The following is a 19,617-nucleotide window of genomic DNA, read 5'->3' as shown; positions in this document are numbered from 1 at the left end:
AAGGTTCCAATGCGGCAATTGTTGTGACGTATGCATGACTGGGGTCTCCAGCTCAAACAAAGTGTGTTTGATTGTTGTTGCTGATTGGGAAATGATTCGTGCCGGCCGATCGGCTAACGAGTTGCGCCGGTTGAACACACACTGTCAGACCGCGCAGGGATTTGTGTGCCCCGTCTTCCCCCTAGGACCGCTTTTTTTCTACTCCCTTATCTTTTCATGGGTGAAATGCCGTTGTCCACTCATTTCCTGGACAGAATCACTATTTTGACTTTTTTCTTAAAGTTTAACACAATTTGACCTCATTTCTAAAAGAATTACTCATCTGACCTTTTTCAGTGACGCCAACATCGATGGCGTTTTAGTTGTATGGTTCATGGTGTTTACCCATGGGCCAAAACGTTCATGGCGTTTCGTCATTTGTCAAAAACGCCAAGTCCCATGGAGAAAACGCAAGGGAGAAAACACCCATGTAATCAAAAATACCATGGATGTTGCCTTCGCAAAAAAAAGCTAGATGAGATTTTTCTAGAAAGTGGGTCAAGTCATGCTAAACTTTAACAGAAAGGTCAAAACAGTTACTTCGTCCTCATTTGCTTGCCAAACCCAATTGCTGACAACGGGGTGCTGCAACCCGAGGGTGTGGCGGTGCTTAGAACCAGCCGACGCGATGCTACAACCTCGACCACTTTTTGCTGGAACCGACCATCGATGATGCTGCACCCAGTGGCCACCAGGTGTTGAAATCTACATCGATGCTAGAACAGACGATGGTTTTTACTGCAACCGGCCATGGAGTTTGATCGAACAGACGTTGTTCTCTCACGGGGATGGCCGCGCGAGAGGTGCTGGATCCGGCGAGGTTTATTTTGCAGGAACCGGCTGGCGGATTGCTGGAAACGGTGAGGTTGCTTTTGCTGGAGCTGATAGGACTGGTTGGTGAAATTTGTGACGTTATTTGCTGGAAACAGCCATGGAGATTGCTCGGATGGGCCGGTGGTGGATGTTGCTGATACGTATCAAATGTATTTATTTTTCCAAACACTTTTGCTTTTATTTTGGACTCTAATTTGGATAATTTGAATGGAACTAACCCGGACTGACGTTGTTTTCAGCAGAACTACCTTGGTGTCATTTTTGTGCAGAAATAAAAGTTCTTAGAATCAGTTAAAAATTTAAGAATAATTTTTTACATAATTAACAAAAATACTGGCGAAAAGATCTACTGGAGTGGGGGCCACCACAGAGCCATGATACATCTCCAACGTATTTATAATTTTTGTTTGTTTCATGCTATTATAGTATCAATTTTGGATGTTTTATATGTCATTAGATGCAATTATATATCTTTTTTGGGACTACCTATTAACTCAGTGCCTAGTGCCAGTTGCTGTTTTTTTGCATTTTTGGCTTTCAGAAAATCAATATCGAACGAAGTCCAAACGGAGAAAAAACTTTGGATTGATTTTTTCTAGACCAGAAGAGATCCTAAAAGGTTCGGGAGGAGGCCAGAGGAGCCACGTGGGAGCGACAAACCCTAGGGGTGCGCCTTGGGGGGGGGGGGGTCGCCCTCAGGCTTGTCGGCCCCTCAAGGCACATTAAACCCTAATTCCACTTCTGTAAATACTCAAATATTCCCCTGACATCAAAGAGACACCCGAAATACTTTTTCCGCCGCCGCAAGTTCCAGAACCACGAGATCCCATCTGGAGACCTTCTTAGGTACACTGCCGGAGACGGAATCGATCACGAAGGGGTTTTACATCAACTTTGCTGCCCTTCTAATGATGCGTGAGTAGTTTACCACAGACCTACGGGTCCAACATCACATTAAATGCGCTTGTCCTACATTGATCGAGCGATAAGCTCGTGTCACTGTAGCTTGCCACCTCCTGTGTGCCACTGTGGCAACCCCTTTGTGTATAAAAGGAGGCCCGAGTCACACAGAGAGGGGATTCAGACTTTTGGACAAAGCACACATTGTAGCTAGTTCAAAAGCTCAAGAACACTCATATAACTAGATAAAGAAGGACTAGGATATTACACATCTTCGCGGCCCGAACCTGGATAATAATCCACTATGTGCTAACGACTCGACCTGCTCTTCGTGCAACTAATCCCCCGCCGAACATAGAAGGGATCCTTGTGACCCCATAGGTGATCGGTTTCCCCGACACAAAGAAAACTATAGAATCGTCAAAACAAGCACACAATGCAAAGAAAACAGAATCTGTCAAAAAACAGTACAGTCTGTATCAATCTGACTATTCCGAATACTTATGTAACTCCAAAAAATTCTGAAAAATTAGGATGACGTGAATAATTATTTTATTAATCTTCTGCAAAAAGAATCAACTCAAAAGCATTCTCTGTTAAAAATGAAAAATAATTTCGTGAGCGCAAAAGTTTCTGTTTTTCAGCAAGATCAATTCAACTTTCACCCAAATCATCCCAAAGGCCTTGCTTGGTAAAAACACTAATTTAAACCATAAAAACACATCTAAACAGAGGCATAATTGTGTATTTTATTGAAAACAGCAAGAAAAGCAAAAAGCAAAAAGATACAAGTTGGGTTGCCTCCCAACGAGCGCTACCGTTTTATGGCCCAAGCTAGGCATAACGCGTAGGATCTAAGTTTTGTCATCTTTGATGTTGTTTTCCTTGGAGGTGTTTGTGTCAGGAGGTTTTGCAAATAAAACATAGAACACATTATCCATGGAAACCTTAGCACTATCAAGTTGCTTTTTATCATAACCCCTTTGATTTTCGGCAGTGATCCAAGAATAGTGTTGATTAACATCATTAAAAACTTGTTGGATCATATCTAAAATGGGGACTTGCTTTTTAAGATTCTTATCAAAGATTTGGTTATCTCCAAGCAAATGTCTCAACACATAGTCACTATTATAAAGAATTTCGTCAATCACGGGTTTTTCCCGATTCATGCCATAAAAACCAAAGATTTCCATAGCTTCCTGTATTATGTAGTCCAATTCATTCATCAAAACAAGAGTCGCTAACTTTTTAGCTTTAGGATTCTTTATAACGGCAACTCATAGAACAATCTTTGTAAGGTAGGATGAGCACGAATAAATCTAGTTTCAAGTTTCAGAACAGGTGCCGAAATAGCTTCGCGTAAGATTTAGTCCTTTTAAGTATAGGAATATCATCAAGACTTAGTTTCCCGACACAATTGAAAAATTCTTGGATATGTTCTTTTCCCATAAAATTTCCTTGCGCCAAGACAAAAGTTTTGGCATCCAGATTACCCGTACGCTCCATTTTAGGAGTTAGGCCATCATCTGTTTCTGCCATACCAAAATCACTCATGGTGACTTCACAACAAGATTGCACTCAAAAATAGATCTGACGAGAAAAGGGCGAACGAAAAAGAGGGCGAATAAAACGACAAATTTTTGTGAAGTGGGGGAGAGGAAAATGAGAGGCAAATGGAAAATAAGGTAAATTGCAAGGAGATGAGATTTGTGATTAGGAACCTGGTTGATGTTGAATATCCTCCCCGGCAACGGCCAGAAATTCCTTTTGATGCCTGCTTGAACTACGTCGGTATTTCCCCAAAGAGGAAGGGATGATGTAGCACAACGACGATAGGTATTTCCCTAAGTGATGAGATCAAGGTTATCGAACCAGTAGGAGAAGCAAGCAACACAACGTAAACAGCCCCTGCACACAAGTAACAAATACTCGCAACCCGATGTGTTAAAGGGGTTGTCAATCCCTTTCGGGTAACGATGCCTCAAATTGGCAAGAAGACATGATAAAGTTGTGATATATAGGATAAATAGATCGCGAAATAAATAAATTACATCAAGGTATTTTTGTATTTTCGGTTTAATAGATCTGAAAATAAAAGCAAAGGAAAATAGATAACAAAGGAAAATATGATGAAAAGAGACCCGGGGGCCGTAAGTTTCACTAGTGGCTTTTCTCGAGAAAAATATCAAACGGTGGGAAAATAATTAATGTTGGGCAATTGATAGAATTTCAAATAATCATGACGATATCCAGGCAATGATCATTATATAGGCATCACGTCCAAGATTAGTAGACCAACTCCTGCCTGCATCTACTACTATTACTCCACACATCGACTGCTATCCAGCATGCCTCTAGTGTATTAAGTTCATGTAAAAATGGAGTAATGCAATAAGAATGATGACATGATGTAGACAAGATCTATTTATGTAGAAATAGACCCCATCTTGTTATCCTTAATAGCAACGGTACATACGTGTCATTTCCCCTTCTGTCACTGGGATCTAGCACTATAAGATCGAAACCATCACAAAGCACCTCTTCCCATTGCAAGATAAATAGATCAACTTGGACAAACAAAACCCAAATATCAGAGAAGAAATATGAGGCTATAATCAATCATGCATATAAGAGATCAAAGAAGACTCAAATAACTTTCATGGATAAAAATATAGATTTGATCATAAACTCAAAGTTCATCGGATCCCAACAAGCACACCGCAAAAAGACTTACATCATATGGATCTCCAAGAGACCATTGTATTGATAATATAAAGAGAGAGAGAGAGAGGAAGCTATCTAGCTACTAACTACGGACATGTAGGTCTACAAAGAACTACTCACGCATCATCGGGAGAGGCACCAATGGACATGATGAACCCCTCTGAGATGGTCTCTAGATTGGATCTGGTGGTTCTGGAACTTGCGGCGGCTGGATTTGATTTTTGTCGACTCCTCTAGGGTTTCCGGAATACTGGGGTATTTATAGAACAAAGAGGCAGTGCAGGAGGCCACCGAGGTGGGCACAACCCACCTGGGCGCGCCCTGGTGGATTGTGCTCCCCTCGGAGCCCCCCCAGGTACTTTCTAGTCCCACTGGATGTCTTCTGGTCCAAAAAAAATCCACAAAAAGTTTCGTTGCGTTTGGACTTCGTTTGGTATTGATTTCCTACGATGTAGAAAACAAGCAGAAAACAGCAACTGGCACAGGGCACTATGTCAATAGGTTAGTACCAAAAATGATATAAAATGACTATAAATGATTGTAAAACATCCAAGAATGACAATATAACAGCATGGAACAATAAAAAATTATAGATATGTTGGAGACATACCAAGCTCCTCCTAACACGGTTAGGAGTAAGAGCACCTCACGTTCTTCGCGCCTGTTGCTGCCACCTACACCAGCAGAAGCGTTGGCGCGAGCGCAACTACTCCTGGATTTTCCTCCCACTGCGGAGAAGCACGAAGAATGGAGAGCTGCTATTCAGAACCTCATCGTTTTCACCAATAAAGATGGGCAGCAGCAGGCGGAGCCTTCACGGAGGCGGTCCACTGAGCCGGCACATGCCGATGGCGGAAGGATCGGGGGTGGTGCGACCACGGTGCACTCTCCTCCACCACGACAACAGCGGTCGCCAGTTCGGCGGGTCGACGCCCGCGATGACGGATCCACGGTGTCGTCCAATCCACGAACTCGCCACAATCAATGTCAAGTTCTTCGGGAACGAGTCAAAGAAGACGCTCGAACCACCATCGAGCGACAGCGAGAAGCGCACCATCAATCTGAAGGCGTGCAGGGCCCATTGTAGACAAGCCTATGCGGGGGGATTCTGGTGACTTATCTTACAAGGTGGGTTGTCCAGCTTTTACCCGTGAGCTGCGGCGAGTCCAGTGGCCCACTTCCCGCACGTTCAAACCAGAGGTCCCAAAGAAATACGACGGCAAGACTCACCCATCGGAGTTCCTGAGCATCTACACCATTGCGGTGCAGGCTGCCGGGGCGGGACGACAAGGTGCTCGCTAACTACTTCCCGTTGGTGCTCAAGCCCAACGTCAGGTCGTGGCTGATGCACCTGCCAGAGAATTCGATCTCTTCTTGGTGAGATCTGTGTCACGAGTTTGTTGGCGCCTTTACCAGAGGCCACCAAGCTCCTGGCCAGGCAAGTGATCTGCATCTCATCACCCAGAAAGAAGGTGAATCCTTGCGCAAGTACATACAAAGATTCAGCCGTGTACAGTACAACATCCCAGACGTTCACCCTGCCGCTATCACCAGCATGTTTCATCAGAATGTGCGCAATCGCAAGATGCGTGAAGAGATGGCAATGAACGAAGTTAGGGATGTTGCTGAGCTTTATGTTTTAGCCGATAGATGTGCTTGAGCTGAGGAAGGAAGGAGATACCCCGGTGAAGATGCCGGCGTGGGAACTGACTCCGCAGACGAGGATGCCGCTGCCCCAGCAAAGAAGGGCCGACGGCGTAACAGGAAGCGCAAGGGAAAAACTGTGCTTGCCGTCGAGGAATCCCGCAACCCCGGCACCACCAAGAAGACCAAGGTTGACAACCCCAACAAGGAGGTTGCCGGGTGCACTGCCTGTCAGGCCTTGGTGGCTGCCGACAAGCCAGAGGGCTCTGACAAGCTGTATTGCAAGATCCATCGCACCAAGGGCCATGATCTCCAGAACTGCCGGTAGGTTGAACAGCTTGTCGAGAGGCAAAAGGCTGAATATGAAAGGCAAGACAAGGAGAAGGTCCAGGATAGTGCCGAGGGGTTTGGCAAGAAAGGTGGTGTCCGAGGAGGTCGCCGCGACAAAGATAAGCAACAGGAGAGGCCTGCTCGAGGCCGCAACAAGAAAGAGGGGGGTGATGACCACGAAGAGGACAATGAGTCCAGCGATCATGAGTTTCAAAAAGCAACAGAAGCCATGCCCATTGATGGTGGCACCTCGTTGCATTCCTCTCACCGCAACTTAAATAGTGGGCGCGTGAGATAAATGTGACAGAGCCATCGGTCGGTGCCTAGAAGCCGTTGAGATGGTCCAACGCGCCTATCATTTTTGACGTCGAGATCACCCTGATCGCACAACAACGGTCGGGTGTTTGCCATTGTTGGTTTCGCCAACGATTCACAACCTCAAGGTGACAAAAATGCCAGTTGACGGTGGGGCCGGTTTGAACTTGATCTCACCCAATGTGATCAAGAGGTTACAAATTCCTGATGGAGATCTCAAAGAGATGGGTATGTTTCAAGGGATCAATCCGGGAAGAAGCCAACCGAAGGGTAAGATCACGCTACCAGTTACATTTGGTGGAGAGCTGAACTACAGGACGGAGAAGACCGTCTTTGATGTCGCCAAGATCCCATTACCGTATAATGGGATCATTGGCCGCCCAGCGCTGGCCAAGTTTATGGTGACATCATACTACGCTTACAATACGTTGAACATGCTCGGTCCGATGAGCATCATCACTGTCAACTCCGACAAGAAGGATGCGCTTATCTGCGTCGACCAACTCTACCGGGAAGCAGTTGTAGCACCTGCCGCCAAGGCCCTTGCTCCTGCCACTGGAGCTCCGGGTGGGGGGGGGGAGAAGACCGGCAAGACCCCTTGTGCCGACTTCGGCAAGCGCGCCTCCTCGGAGTGCTGCGTTACCGAGGAAGTGCCAGAGAGCTCCACTAGCAAGAGCAAGAAATCCAAGGAGGCTGCACCAGAAACTAAAAAGGTGCCCGTCAAGGAGGACGACACGGGCGGGGCTTTCACTATAAATTCCGCCCTCGACAGCAAATAGGAAAGCACGCTCATTGCCTTCCTGCGGGCGAATGTCAATGTGTTTACATGGCAAGAATCTGACATCCCCGGCGTTCCCAGGGAGGTGATTGAGCACCATCTTGCTGTCTGTCATCATGCGCGGCTCGTCAAGCAGAAGGTCAGGAAGCAAGCGGCAGGTTTGGTCAGAGGGTACTCCACCCAACGTGGTTGGCCAACCCGGTTGTAGTGTGCAAGGCGAATGGAAAATGGAGGTTGTGTATTGATAATACATCAACAAAGCCTGCCCAAAGGATCTTTTCCCCTTGCCGCGCATCGACCAGGTCATGGACTCCACTGCCGGATGCGACTTGCTATCGTTTCTTGACGCTTATTCAGGGTACCATCAGATCTTCATGACAAAGGAAGATGAAGAGAAGATCGTGTTTATCACCCCATGTGGTACATATTGTTTTATACGAATGCCTTTTGGGTTGAAAAGCGCTGGTTCAACATTTGCCGGAGTGGTCCAGATTGGTATTGAGCCACAACTACATAGAAATATGGAAGCTTATATGGATGACATAGTGGTCACCAAAGACAAAGCAACGCTCATACAAGATTTAGAAGAAACATTTGCAAATCTATGCAAGATCAATCTCAAGCTCAATCCTGAGAAGTGTGTGTTTGGCATCCCATCCAGCAAGCTTTTTGGATTCTTTGTGTCTCAGCACAGGATTGAGGCAAACCCTGACAAGATCAAGGCGATTGAGTAGATTGAAGCACCAAGATGAGTCAAAGATGTGTGTCGACTTGCTGGTCGCGTTGCTGCTCTAAGCAGGTTCATCTCCAAATCTGTTGAGTGCGCCCTGCCCTTTTTTAAGATCTTGAAAAAGGCATGTCCAATGAAATGGACTCCAGAAGCAGAGGCAGAGCTGCAAGATTTGAAGAGGTACCTCTCCTCTACGCCAACACTAGCCGCACCTAAACCAATAGAGCCGTTGCTGCTAAATCTAGCGACAACGAATCAGGTGGTCAGTGTTGCGCTGGTGGCGCAGAGAGAAGTCAATGAAGAAGCAGCGGTAGCGGCGAGCTCGTCAAATGACGAGCCAGGACCCTCCCCGACAGAGTCTGGTGCCGACAAGGCAGGGTCTGCGCAAGCAAATGAAGCAGCACAGAAGAAGAAGAAGGTGGTGCAACACCCAGTTTATTTTGTCAGCTCCCTTTTGCAGGGGGCAGGTCAAGGTACTCTGGTGTGCAGAAATTGCTCTTTGGCCTCATTATGGCCTCGAGCAAGCTGCACCACTATTTCCAGGCATATGAGATCACCATCATCACTCGCTTCCCATTGCAACGGATCTTGCAAAACCTAGATGTGACTGGAAGGATTGTGGAGTGGGCGTTGGAACTGTCGATCTTTGGTCTCAAGTTTGAAAGCACTTCAACAATCCAGAGCATAGCCTTGGCGGAGTTCATTGCGAAGTGGACCTCAACGCCTGGAAGGAGAATCAGGAGACCACTCTCCCCGGCAAGGAAACGAGCTGAGAGTGGGTTACGTATTTTGATGGGGCTTTCTCGCTACAAGGCGCCGGTGCTGGTGTGCTGCTTGTCGTGCCCACCAGAGAGCACCTCAAATACGTAATGCAGATGCACTTTCCCTGGGAGAGATCAACAAACAACACGGCAAAATATGAGGGACTTCTTGCCGGTCTCAGGATCGCGACAGACCTTGGAATTAAGAAACTCATCGCCAGAGGTGATTCACAGCTTGTCATCAAGCAAGTTACTAACAAAGATTATCAGAGGCCATTGGTGGAAGCTTACTAGATGAAGTGAGGAAATTGGAGGAGCATTTTGACGGTCTGCAAGTAGAGCATGTTCCTCGTGCAAAGAACAACATTACTGACGACCTGTCAAAACGTGTTGCCCTCGTGGAACCAGGGACTTTTGTACTCCAATTGACTCAGCCATCCGTTGAACCATCAGCAGGGCAAGATAAGCAAAGGAAGTTGAGATCTAGCAAGTACTTTCGTGCTGAGCTCCTAGGAGCCGCCGACAAGGAAGTTGCCAAGGACGACGCCAAGTTTGCCGGGGGCGACAGGCTTCGGCAGGCCCTCGAGCCCTTGCTGTAGAGACAACTACTCCCGTGGAAAAAGACATACCTTTAGTCCTTGCTGTCGAGCCTCAGGCTCCAGCATGGGCGCAACACATTGTCCAGTTCCTCCAAACAGGGGAACTCCCCGAGGAACAGGAAGAAGCAGCGAAAGTAGCCTGTCGATCTCATATTTACTAGTTTGTGGACGATGTCCTATACAGAAAAAGATCGAACGGCGTGAAGTTGAAGTGCATTCCTCGCGAGGATGGACTGGAGCTATTGGTAGAGATACATGGAGGCATATGTGGCTCTCACATTGGATCAAAGGCTCTTGCCGGTAAGGCATTCCGGCAAGGTTTCTTTTGGCCCACTTCCCTCCAGGATGCAACTGCACTAGTAACCAAGTGTGAAGCGTGTCAGTTCCATTCAAAGAAATTGCATCAGCGAGCTCAAGCTCTTCAAACAATCCCTCTGTACTGGCCATTTTTGGTCTTGGGGCTTGACATATTGGGCCCTTTTCCCCGTGTTGTCGGGGGCTTTGAGTACTTGTACGTCGTAATCGACAAGTTCACAAAGTGGCCAGAAGTGGAAGTAGTGAGAAAGGTGACAACACAGTCAGCCGTCAAGTTCTTCAGAGGACTAGTTTGCTGTTTTGGTGTGCCAAACATAGTCATCACCGACAACGGCACACAGTTCACGAGCTGCACCTTCATGCAATATATCCAAGACCTTGGCAGCAAAATCTGTTTTACTTCTGTTGCTCATGCAAGAAGCAACGGCCGGGCGGAAAGGGCAAATGCTGAAGTGCTGCGAGGTCTCAAGACGAAGACCTTCGACAGGATGCACAAGTGCGGAAGACGCTGGATTGATGAGTTGCCGGCAGTTCTTTGGTCAATCAGGATGACACCAAATCGAGCCACCGGCCAGACAACCTTCTGCCTAGTATACGGGGCGGAGGCAGTTCTCCCCACAGAACTCATACACGGGTCACCTCGAGTGCTCCCTTATAATGAGTTTGAGCAAGAGCAGTTGCAGCAAGATGATGTTATGCTCCTTGAGGAAGATCGTCTTCAGGCTGCTATGTGAGCTGCATGCTACCAGCAAGCCTGGCGTCGCTATCATAGCCGCAAGGTTCATGCCCGAAGCCTTGAGGAAGGCGACCTTTTTCTTCAGCGTGTTCAGTCGGCCAAGAATTCTAACAAGTTGACGCCAAAGTGGGAAGGCGCTTATCTGGTAATATGAGTTACCAGGCTTGGTGCAGTTCACCTGGAGACCGAAGACGGCATTCCAGTGAGCAACTCCTAGAATATCGAACATCTTCGGAAGTTTTATCCATAAGGCACGGTTGTCGGATCTCCCGGCAACCCCCCTTTGTATTAGCCTTGCCGGCAAGGCATATAACCCTATCTACAAAGCCAGGGGCGGACCCTGTGCGCAGTTGAATAAGTTTAAGTGTTTTACGGTTCTTGTTGATTTCCATGTTTGTCTATATACATGCCTATCCAAGATATTGTACTACGCTTGTTTTCGGCAAGTACAGATGAACCGCCAAGGTCCCATATTCCTATTTTCTCTTCTTTCTTTTTCTCAAAGGATAGAAAGTTCCCTCGCGTGCAAGTTTGCCTGGGGGGGATGATGCTGTGGAGTGTGGATACCAACAGGCGACGTTCGAAGTGGCATTTTGTAGGAAAGAGCGCAGCAACGAAAAGCTAAGTTGCGAAACCTTGAGTAAATTTCTTTTAAGCGTAAGGTTATTTTCCTTGGATGATTTCGATTCTTGTATGGAAAACCTGCACGCGAAGGAACCTTGCCATGATCGGTTGCGCCCTTACTCTGTTTCGAGTCCGCTCAATAGTTTGAGTGGCTACGCTGAGAACGGCAAGGTATCTTGCCGGCAGCGACACTGTAGGACCTTGAGAAGAGGTGTCTAGAGGGGGGTGATTAGACACTAAGTACCAAAGTTGCAGTTTTTAAGATTCCTTAAATTTAAGTGGAGTTTAGGCACAAGTTTAACATTCACAATACATAACAAGCAAGCATGCAAAGAGTATATGAGCAGCGGAAAGTAAAGCATGCAACTTGCAAGAATGTAAAGGGAAGGGTTTTGGAGGATTCAAACGCAATTGGAGACACAAATATTTTTGGCGTGGTTCCGATAGGTGGTGCTATCGTACATCCACATTGATGGAGACTTCAACCCACGAAGGGTAACGGTTGCGCGAGTCCACGGAGGGCTCCACCCACGAAGGGTCCACGAATAAGCAACCTTGTCTATCCCACCATGGCCGTCGCCCATGAAGGACTTGCCTCACTAGCGGTAGATATTCATGAAGTAGGCGATCTCTTTGCCCTTACAAACTCCTTGGTTCAACTCCACAATCTTGTCGGAGGCTCCCAAGTGACACCTAGCCAATCTAGGAGACACCACTCTCCAAGAAGTAACAAATGGTGCGTTGATGATGAACTCCTTGCTCTTGTGCTTCAAATGATAGTCTCCCCAACACTCAACTCTCTCTCATAGGATTTGGATCTGGTGGAAAGAAGTTTTGAGTGGAAAGCAACTTGGGGAAGGCTAGAGATCAAGATTCATATGGTAGGAATGGAATATCTTGGCCTCAACACATGAGTAGGTAGTTCTCTCTCAGAAAATGTATGCTGGAAGTGTAGGTCCAGTCTGATGGCTCTCTCCACGAATGAAGAGGAGGTGGACGGGTATATATAGCCTCCACACAAAATCTAACCGTTACACACAATTTACCAAACTCGGTGGGACCGAATCAACGAACTTGGTCGGACCGATTTAGCAAATCTAGTGACCGTTAGGATTTTCGATGGGACCGACATGCAACTCGGTAGGACCGATATGGTTAGGGTTAGGGCATAACGTAATCTCTGTGAGACCAATTACACAAACTCGGTGGGACCGATTTTGGTAATTAGCTAACCAGAGAGTTCGTCAGGCAAACTCGGTTGGACCGATTACACAAACTCGGTAGGACCGATTTTGGTAATGAGTCAACCAGGAAGTTTGCATTGTAATCTCGGTAGTACCGATTGCTCAAACTCGGTGAGAACGATTTTGGTAATGGACATACACAAAGAGATTACAACCCCATCTCGGTGAGACCGAGATCCCTATCGGTGAGACCGATTTGTCTAGGGTTTGTGGTAGTGGCTATGACATCTGAACTCGGTGGCACCGGATAGAAAGAATCGGTGGGGCCGAGTTTGACTTTAGGTTTAGGTCATATGTGTGGAAGTGGGAAAGTAGTTGAGGGTTTGGAGCATATCACTAAGCACTGTGGAGCAAGAAACTCATTAAGCAACACCTTATCCCTTCTTGATAGTATTGGATTTTCCTATAGACTCAATGTGATCTTGGATCACTAAAATGTAAAATGAAGAGTCTTGAGCTTGAAGCTTGAGCCAATCCTTTGTCCTTAGCATCTTGAAGGAGTTCCCACATCCTTTAGTCCATGCCACTCCATTGTTGAACTTATCTGAAACATACTAGATAAAAGTGTTAGTCCAACAAGAGATATGTTGACATTAATTACCAAAACCACCTAGGGAGCACGTGTGCTTTCAATCTCCCCCTTTTTGGTAATTGATGACAACATACATCAAAGCTTTAGATAAAGATATAAAGAATATCAAGTAAAGCTTCGGAAAGACATGTAACAAGCATAGGCTCCCCCTACATGTATGCAATCATGTGAATATGCAATATAGAAGCATGTGAGAGCACAACCATGATAGAGCAGGCAATGTGTTACATGTATCTTGGCCATATGCATCAGAGCAAAGAATATTAAAGAAAATACCTTCATGCTCATGAGTCCTTCTTGCAAACAGTATGTACATCAGCAAGAATTCCTCATTACACATGATTGTGATGCATATACTTACCTTGTAGTCTTGAGTTGGCTTAGGATGGAATGAATCTACGTAAACAAGGTTAGATAACATAGGTACATCTACTAGCCAGAGCAAACAGAAGAACCACAAGAATACCAAGACTGGGATGACATGTAGAGAGTGAGTACTAAGTACCACATTGGATTAGACATGTCCCCAAGAGTAAAGATATGCAATGAATTTAAATTATTTCTTTCCCTTAGATGTCTTGCTCCCCCTGAATCTAGCATGGGATACTGGGAGAAGATAGGGAACAGAAAATCAGAGCTGAAAGATATAAATGAACAGAGTTAATGCAAGCTAACGCAAATAAGCACATATGAACATGTCTTTCCCCTCAAGAAGACATGTGGCATCTCTCCTCTTGAACACCAAGCATATGGGGTCCTTGAGAAATACTTTCTACTTGAGTATTCTCTCCCCCTGGAGATCTCTTTCTCCCCCTGAGGAGGTGATACTCTCTCTCTGATGTGATCTCTCTAAGTGATAAGCTTTGATGTGATCTCTCTCTACCCCTTTGACATCAATTTCCAAGAAGGGTTCGATCCTTGAGTCACATCACAAAACATTTATATATATGTGATGCTTGTAGAGGACAAGATTCATTGAGAGTGGAGCTGGATCAGAAGAAACACAGAATAAGTGGCAAACTGTTTTTCCTGTTGTGAAATCGGTGGCACCGAGTGGTATGCTTCGGTTGTACCGAAAGGATTCGGTTGGACCGAAAGCAACAAATCGATGAAACTGAGTTCATCGCAGAGAAAACACTTGTCACCTCAGCTCACTAGACTAGTAAGATCTCACAAAGATTTGCAAGGAATTTACTGAATGATATGCAATGAATTGGATGCAGAAAATGCAGAGCAAACAGAAAGAAATCTAGATGAAGTTTTTTTTGAAAGGGGAAACAAATATGCATGAGACAAATGCAAAAACACAGAAAAGAACACAAGAGAACTTCATCTAGAGATGGTCGGCGACAAAGTCACCTATGTTAGAGTATATTGACTTAGGAGTCAAGTGAGATCACTTGATCATAGGTCATACTCATCGTTTAAGCTCAAAATGGGGTTGCCATTTTTCGTTTAAGCATCTTGATGTATTCACATCTTGTCGAGTTGCTTTAGCTCATGACTTGGAGTAAAGCTTCTCTAAGATGGAATAACATACCTTGGTTGGTGGTGTTGATCCATGTAGTTGAACTTGTGTGGGTTGCTCAAGGTTGATGTAGCTCATCAAGAGTTGGGAGCACCACTTGGAATTTGAGTCCATCTACCTACATGGGTTAGTTCTTGCAAGGAAGAGCACTTGTGTATCCAAAAATGACAATCATGAAGCTCAACATAGAATTTGTCAAAGGATATGTTTGAATGGTTCCGTGCTTCCTTGTCTTCAACCACCATAGTGTAGAAACTTGGTGATGTAGAGATTGCTCAAGATGTGAGTAGATTACAATCTCATGGAATTTGATTCAACCAAGTACCTACATGGGTTATATAACATGCAAGATGCAAATATATCCAAGACATAAGATTTTCATCATAAGAGAAATATCAAGGATTAGTCATAAGCTCATGTCTTGCATGTATCCAATGGAGTTTCTACTCCAAGTTTGAAGCATCAATGATGTTCAATTCTCCTCTTAACCTGCAAAACACTTTCTCATCAAGAGGTTTAGTGAATATATCCGCTAATTGCTTTTCGGTGCGAACATGCTTAAGATTAATGTCACCCTTAGCAACATGATCTCGAATGAAATGATGACGAACTTCAATATGCTTAGTTCGAGAATGTTGTACGGGATTATGACCAATTTTGATAGCACTTTCATTGTCACAAAGCAATGGAACATGTTTCACATATATCCCATAATCTTTAAGAGTTTGGGTCATCCAAAGTAATTGAGCACAACATGAACCAGCGGCAATGTATTCCGCTTCGGCGGTGGATAAGGATACCGAGTTTTGTTTCTTGGAGGACCAAGACACAAGAGATCTACCAAGAAATTGACAAGTACCCGAAGTGGACTTTCTATCAACCTTGTCTCCGGCATAGTCCGAGTCGGAGTAGCCAACAAGATCGAAAGAGGCCCTCTTAGGATACCAAATGCCAAAATTTGGTGTATGGATTAAGTATCTCACTATCCTTTTCACGGCCTTAAGATGACATTCTTTAGGAGCAGCTTGATATCGTGCACACATGCACACACTTAGCATGATATCGGGACGTGAAGCACATAGATATAACAATGAACCAATCATAGAGCGATAAACCTTTTGATCAACCGGTTCACCATCTTTGGTCAAGTCAAGATGTCCACTAGTAGGCATGGGTGTAGTCATACCTTTGCATTCTTGCATATTGAACTTCTTGAATAAGTCCTTGGTGTACTTCGTTTGAGAGACAAAGTACCTTCCTTAGTTTGCTTGATTTGCAACCAAGAAAGAATTTGAGTTCACTCATCATAGACATCTCAAACTTCTCCGACATTAGCTTCCCAAACTTTTCACTAAAATGAGGGTTAGTTGAACCAAATATAATATCATCAACATAGATTTGGCACACAAATAGTTCTCCATTAACCCTTTTAGTAAAAAGTGTGGAATCAATTTTCCCAATTTCAAAGCCTTTTTCAATAAGGAACTTGGTCAAGCATTTATACCACGCTCTAGGAGCTTGTTTAAGACCATAAAGAGCTTTGTGAAGTTTGTAAACATGATTTGGTTTCTTAGGATTGACAAAGCCGGGAGGTTGCTTAACATAAACTTCCTCCTCTATTTCACCATTTAGAAAAGCACTTTTAATGTCCATTTGGTACAAGGTGATATCATGGTGATTAGCATAGGCAAGTAAGATGCGAATGGACTCAAGTCTAGCAACGGGAGCATAAGTCTCACCATAGTCCATACCTTCGACTTGTGTGTAGCCTTGGGCGACGAGACGTGCTTTGTTGCGAACTACTTGTCCATCTTCATCTTGCTTGTTGCGAAACACCCATTTGGTACCGATGATGTTGTGGTTGTTGTCGGGCTTCTCAACCAATGTCCAAACTTGGTTCCTCTCAAAGTTGTGTAGCTCTTCATGCATAGCATTTATCCAATCCGGATCTTCCAATGCTTCTTCGACCTTCATAGGTTCAATGCTAGAGATGAAAGAATAGTTTTCACAAAAGTTAGCTAAACGAGTTTTAGAGCGAGTGATTCTCCTGGTTTGAATATCATTGTAGATTTGCTCGACGGGATGGTCTTTAGCAATTCTTGCTCGAACTCGTGAAAGCTTTTGCTTGTTTCTTGGATGAACTTCTTCCTCATCTTATTCTTCTTCTTGGCCTTCTTCATTGTTGGCGTTGTCGTTCTCTTGTCGTGGTGGAGAAGGAGGTTGTTGACGTTCATCTTGATGTACTTCCTCGTTTTCTTCATCTTGGTGTGTCCCACCTGTGGATGCTTCTGTATCAACTCTTGGTTCACCTTGTCGTGAAGTAGAAGCTTCCACTTGGATGGACGAGGTACTCTCCTTCACCTCGGTTGGACGGACCTTGCCAATAGACAAGTCTTGGATTGCTTCCGAAGGATCTTTGTCTCCTACATCAATTGGCAATTGCTCTACTTGCGAGCCGTTAGATTCATCAAACTTCACATCTACTATCTCTACAACCTTTCGGGTGAAATTTTTGTAGACACGGTAAGTGTGAGAGTTTGAACCATAACCTAGTAGGAAACCTTCGTGAGACTTAGGAGCAAATTTAGAACGACGATGCTTATCAAGAATGTAGCACTTTGAGCTGAATACTCGAAAGTATCCAACTTGGGGTTTGTTACTGGTGAGGAGCTCATATGCCGTCTTGCCGAGTAGCTTGTGAAGATACAAGCGATTTGTTGCATGACAAGCTGTCTCAACCGTTTCTGCCCAAAAGTGCTTCGGTGTCTTGTACTCATCAAGCATAGTTCTCGCCATTTCGATGAGCGTCCGGTTCTTCCTCTCAACAACTCCATTTTGTTGAGGTGTGTACGTAGACGAGAACTCATGTGAAATCCCTTCTTCGTCAAGAAAGGTGTCCACATTTGCGTTCTTGAATGCCGTTCCGTTGTCGCTGCAAACCTTCTTGATCTTCACTTCAAATTGATTTTGGGCCTTCCTAGCAAAGTGTTTGACGATCTTTTGGACCTGCGATTTATTATCGAGAAAGAACACCCATGTAAATCTTGAAAAATCATCAACTATAACTAGACCAAAAGAATTTCCACTGAGACTCTTGTAAGAGTTGGGACCAAAAAGATCCATGTGAAGTAGCTCGAGTGTCCTCCTTGTGGTCATGATGTTCTTCACGGGATGCCTTCCTCCAACCTGTTTACCTGCTTGACAAGCACTGCAAAGTCTATCCTTATCAAATATGACATTGTTAACACCAAGGATATGATTCCCTTTAATAAGCTTATCAAGGTTTCGCATGCCAACATGACCTAATCGTCTATGCCATAACCAACCATTTGAGGATTTAGCAATGAAGCAAGTTTTAGGTTGAGCCTTTTTAGTGAAATCAACAATGTATAGATCACCTCTACGCACACCGGTAAAGACCATTTTATGATTATCTCGACGAAACACTTGGCAATCTACTTCAGTAAATAGGACATTGAAACCGAAATCAGCAAGTCTAGATACTAAAAGTAAGTTGTATCCAAGAGATTCAACGAGCATGACATTTTGAATGGAGTTATCATGTGATATGGCCACCTTACCGAGGCCAACCACCTTACCCTTTGAGTTGTCACCGAAAGTGACATACTTTCGAGGACTATCGTTTTCAGCAAGCTCACGAAACATGTCTTTATCTCCGTTCATGTGATCGGTAGATCCACTGTCAAGAACCCATTCCTTTCCTCCTGACATATATCCCCGAAGATTTGCCATAAGACCAAAATGTCTCATTGCATCATCAAGATCGAAGTCACTATCATCATCCTCATCATAGTATCCTGTAGGGGAATGTTGCAGAAAATTAAATTTTTTTCTACGGTTTCACCAAGATCCATCTATGAGTTCATCTAAGCAACGAGTCAAGGGAGTGAGTTTGCATCTACATACCACTTGTAGATCGCGTGCGGAAGCATTCGAGGGAACGGTGATGATGGAGTCGTACTCGACGTGATTCAGATCACCGATGACCAAGTGCCGAATGGACAACACCTCCGCGTTCAACACACGTACGGAACGGACGACGTCTCCTCCGTCTTGATCCAGCAAGGAGGAAGGAGAGGTTGAGGAAGACAGCTCCAACGGTAGCACGACGGCGTGGTGTTGGTGGAGAAGCAGTACTCCGGCAGGGCTTCGCCAAGCTCGTGACGGAGGAGGAGAGGTGTTGGGGAGGGGAGGGGCTGCGCCTTGGCTTGGGGTGTGCAGCCCTCCCCTCACCCCTCTATTTATAGGGGAAGGGGGAAGGGGGCCGGCCCCTCTAGATGAGATCTAGAGGGGGGGGGGGGGCGGTGGCCAGGGAGGGGGGCTTGCCCCCCAAGCAAGGGGGGCGCCCCCTCTAGGGTTCCCCCCAACCCTAGGCGCATGGGCCCAAGGGGGGGGGCGCCCAGCCCTCCAGGGGATGGCTCCTGCCCCATGTGGCCCATGTGCCCCCCCCAGGAGTGGTGGCCCCTCCCGGTGGACCCCCGGAACCCCTCCGGTGGCCCCGGTACAATACCGATATGCCCCCGAAACTTTCCGGTGTCTGCATGACAACTTCCCATATATAAATCTTTACCTCCGGACCATTCCGGAACTCCTCGTGACGTCCGGGATCTCATCCGGGACTCCGAACAACATTCGGTAATCACATACAAGTCTTCCTAATAATCCTAGCGTCGCCGAACCTTAAGTGTGTAGACCCTACGGGTTCGGGAGACACACAGACATGACCGAGACGGCTCTCCGGTCAATAACCAACAGCGGGATCTGGATACCCATGTTGGCTCCCACATGCTCCTCGATGATGTCATCGGATGAACCACGATGTTGAGGATTCAATCAACCCCGTATGCAATTCCCTTCGTCAATCGGTATGTTACTTGCCCGAGACTCGATCGTTGGTATCCCA

Source organism: Triticum aestivum, chromosome 6B, assembly GCF_018294505.1.
Source record: "Triticum aestivum cultivar Chinese Spring chromosome 6B, IWGSC CS RefSeq v2.1, whole genome shotgun sequence".
Lineage (NCBI taxonomy): Eukaryota > Viridiplantae > Streptophyta > Magnoliopsida > Poales > Poaceae > Triticum > Triticum aestivum.
This window is presented reverse-complemented; position numbering follows the sequence as displayed.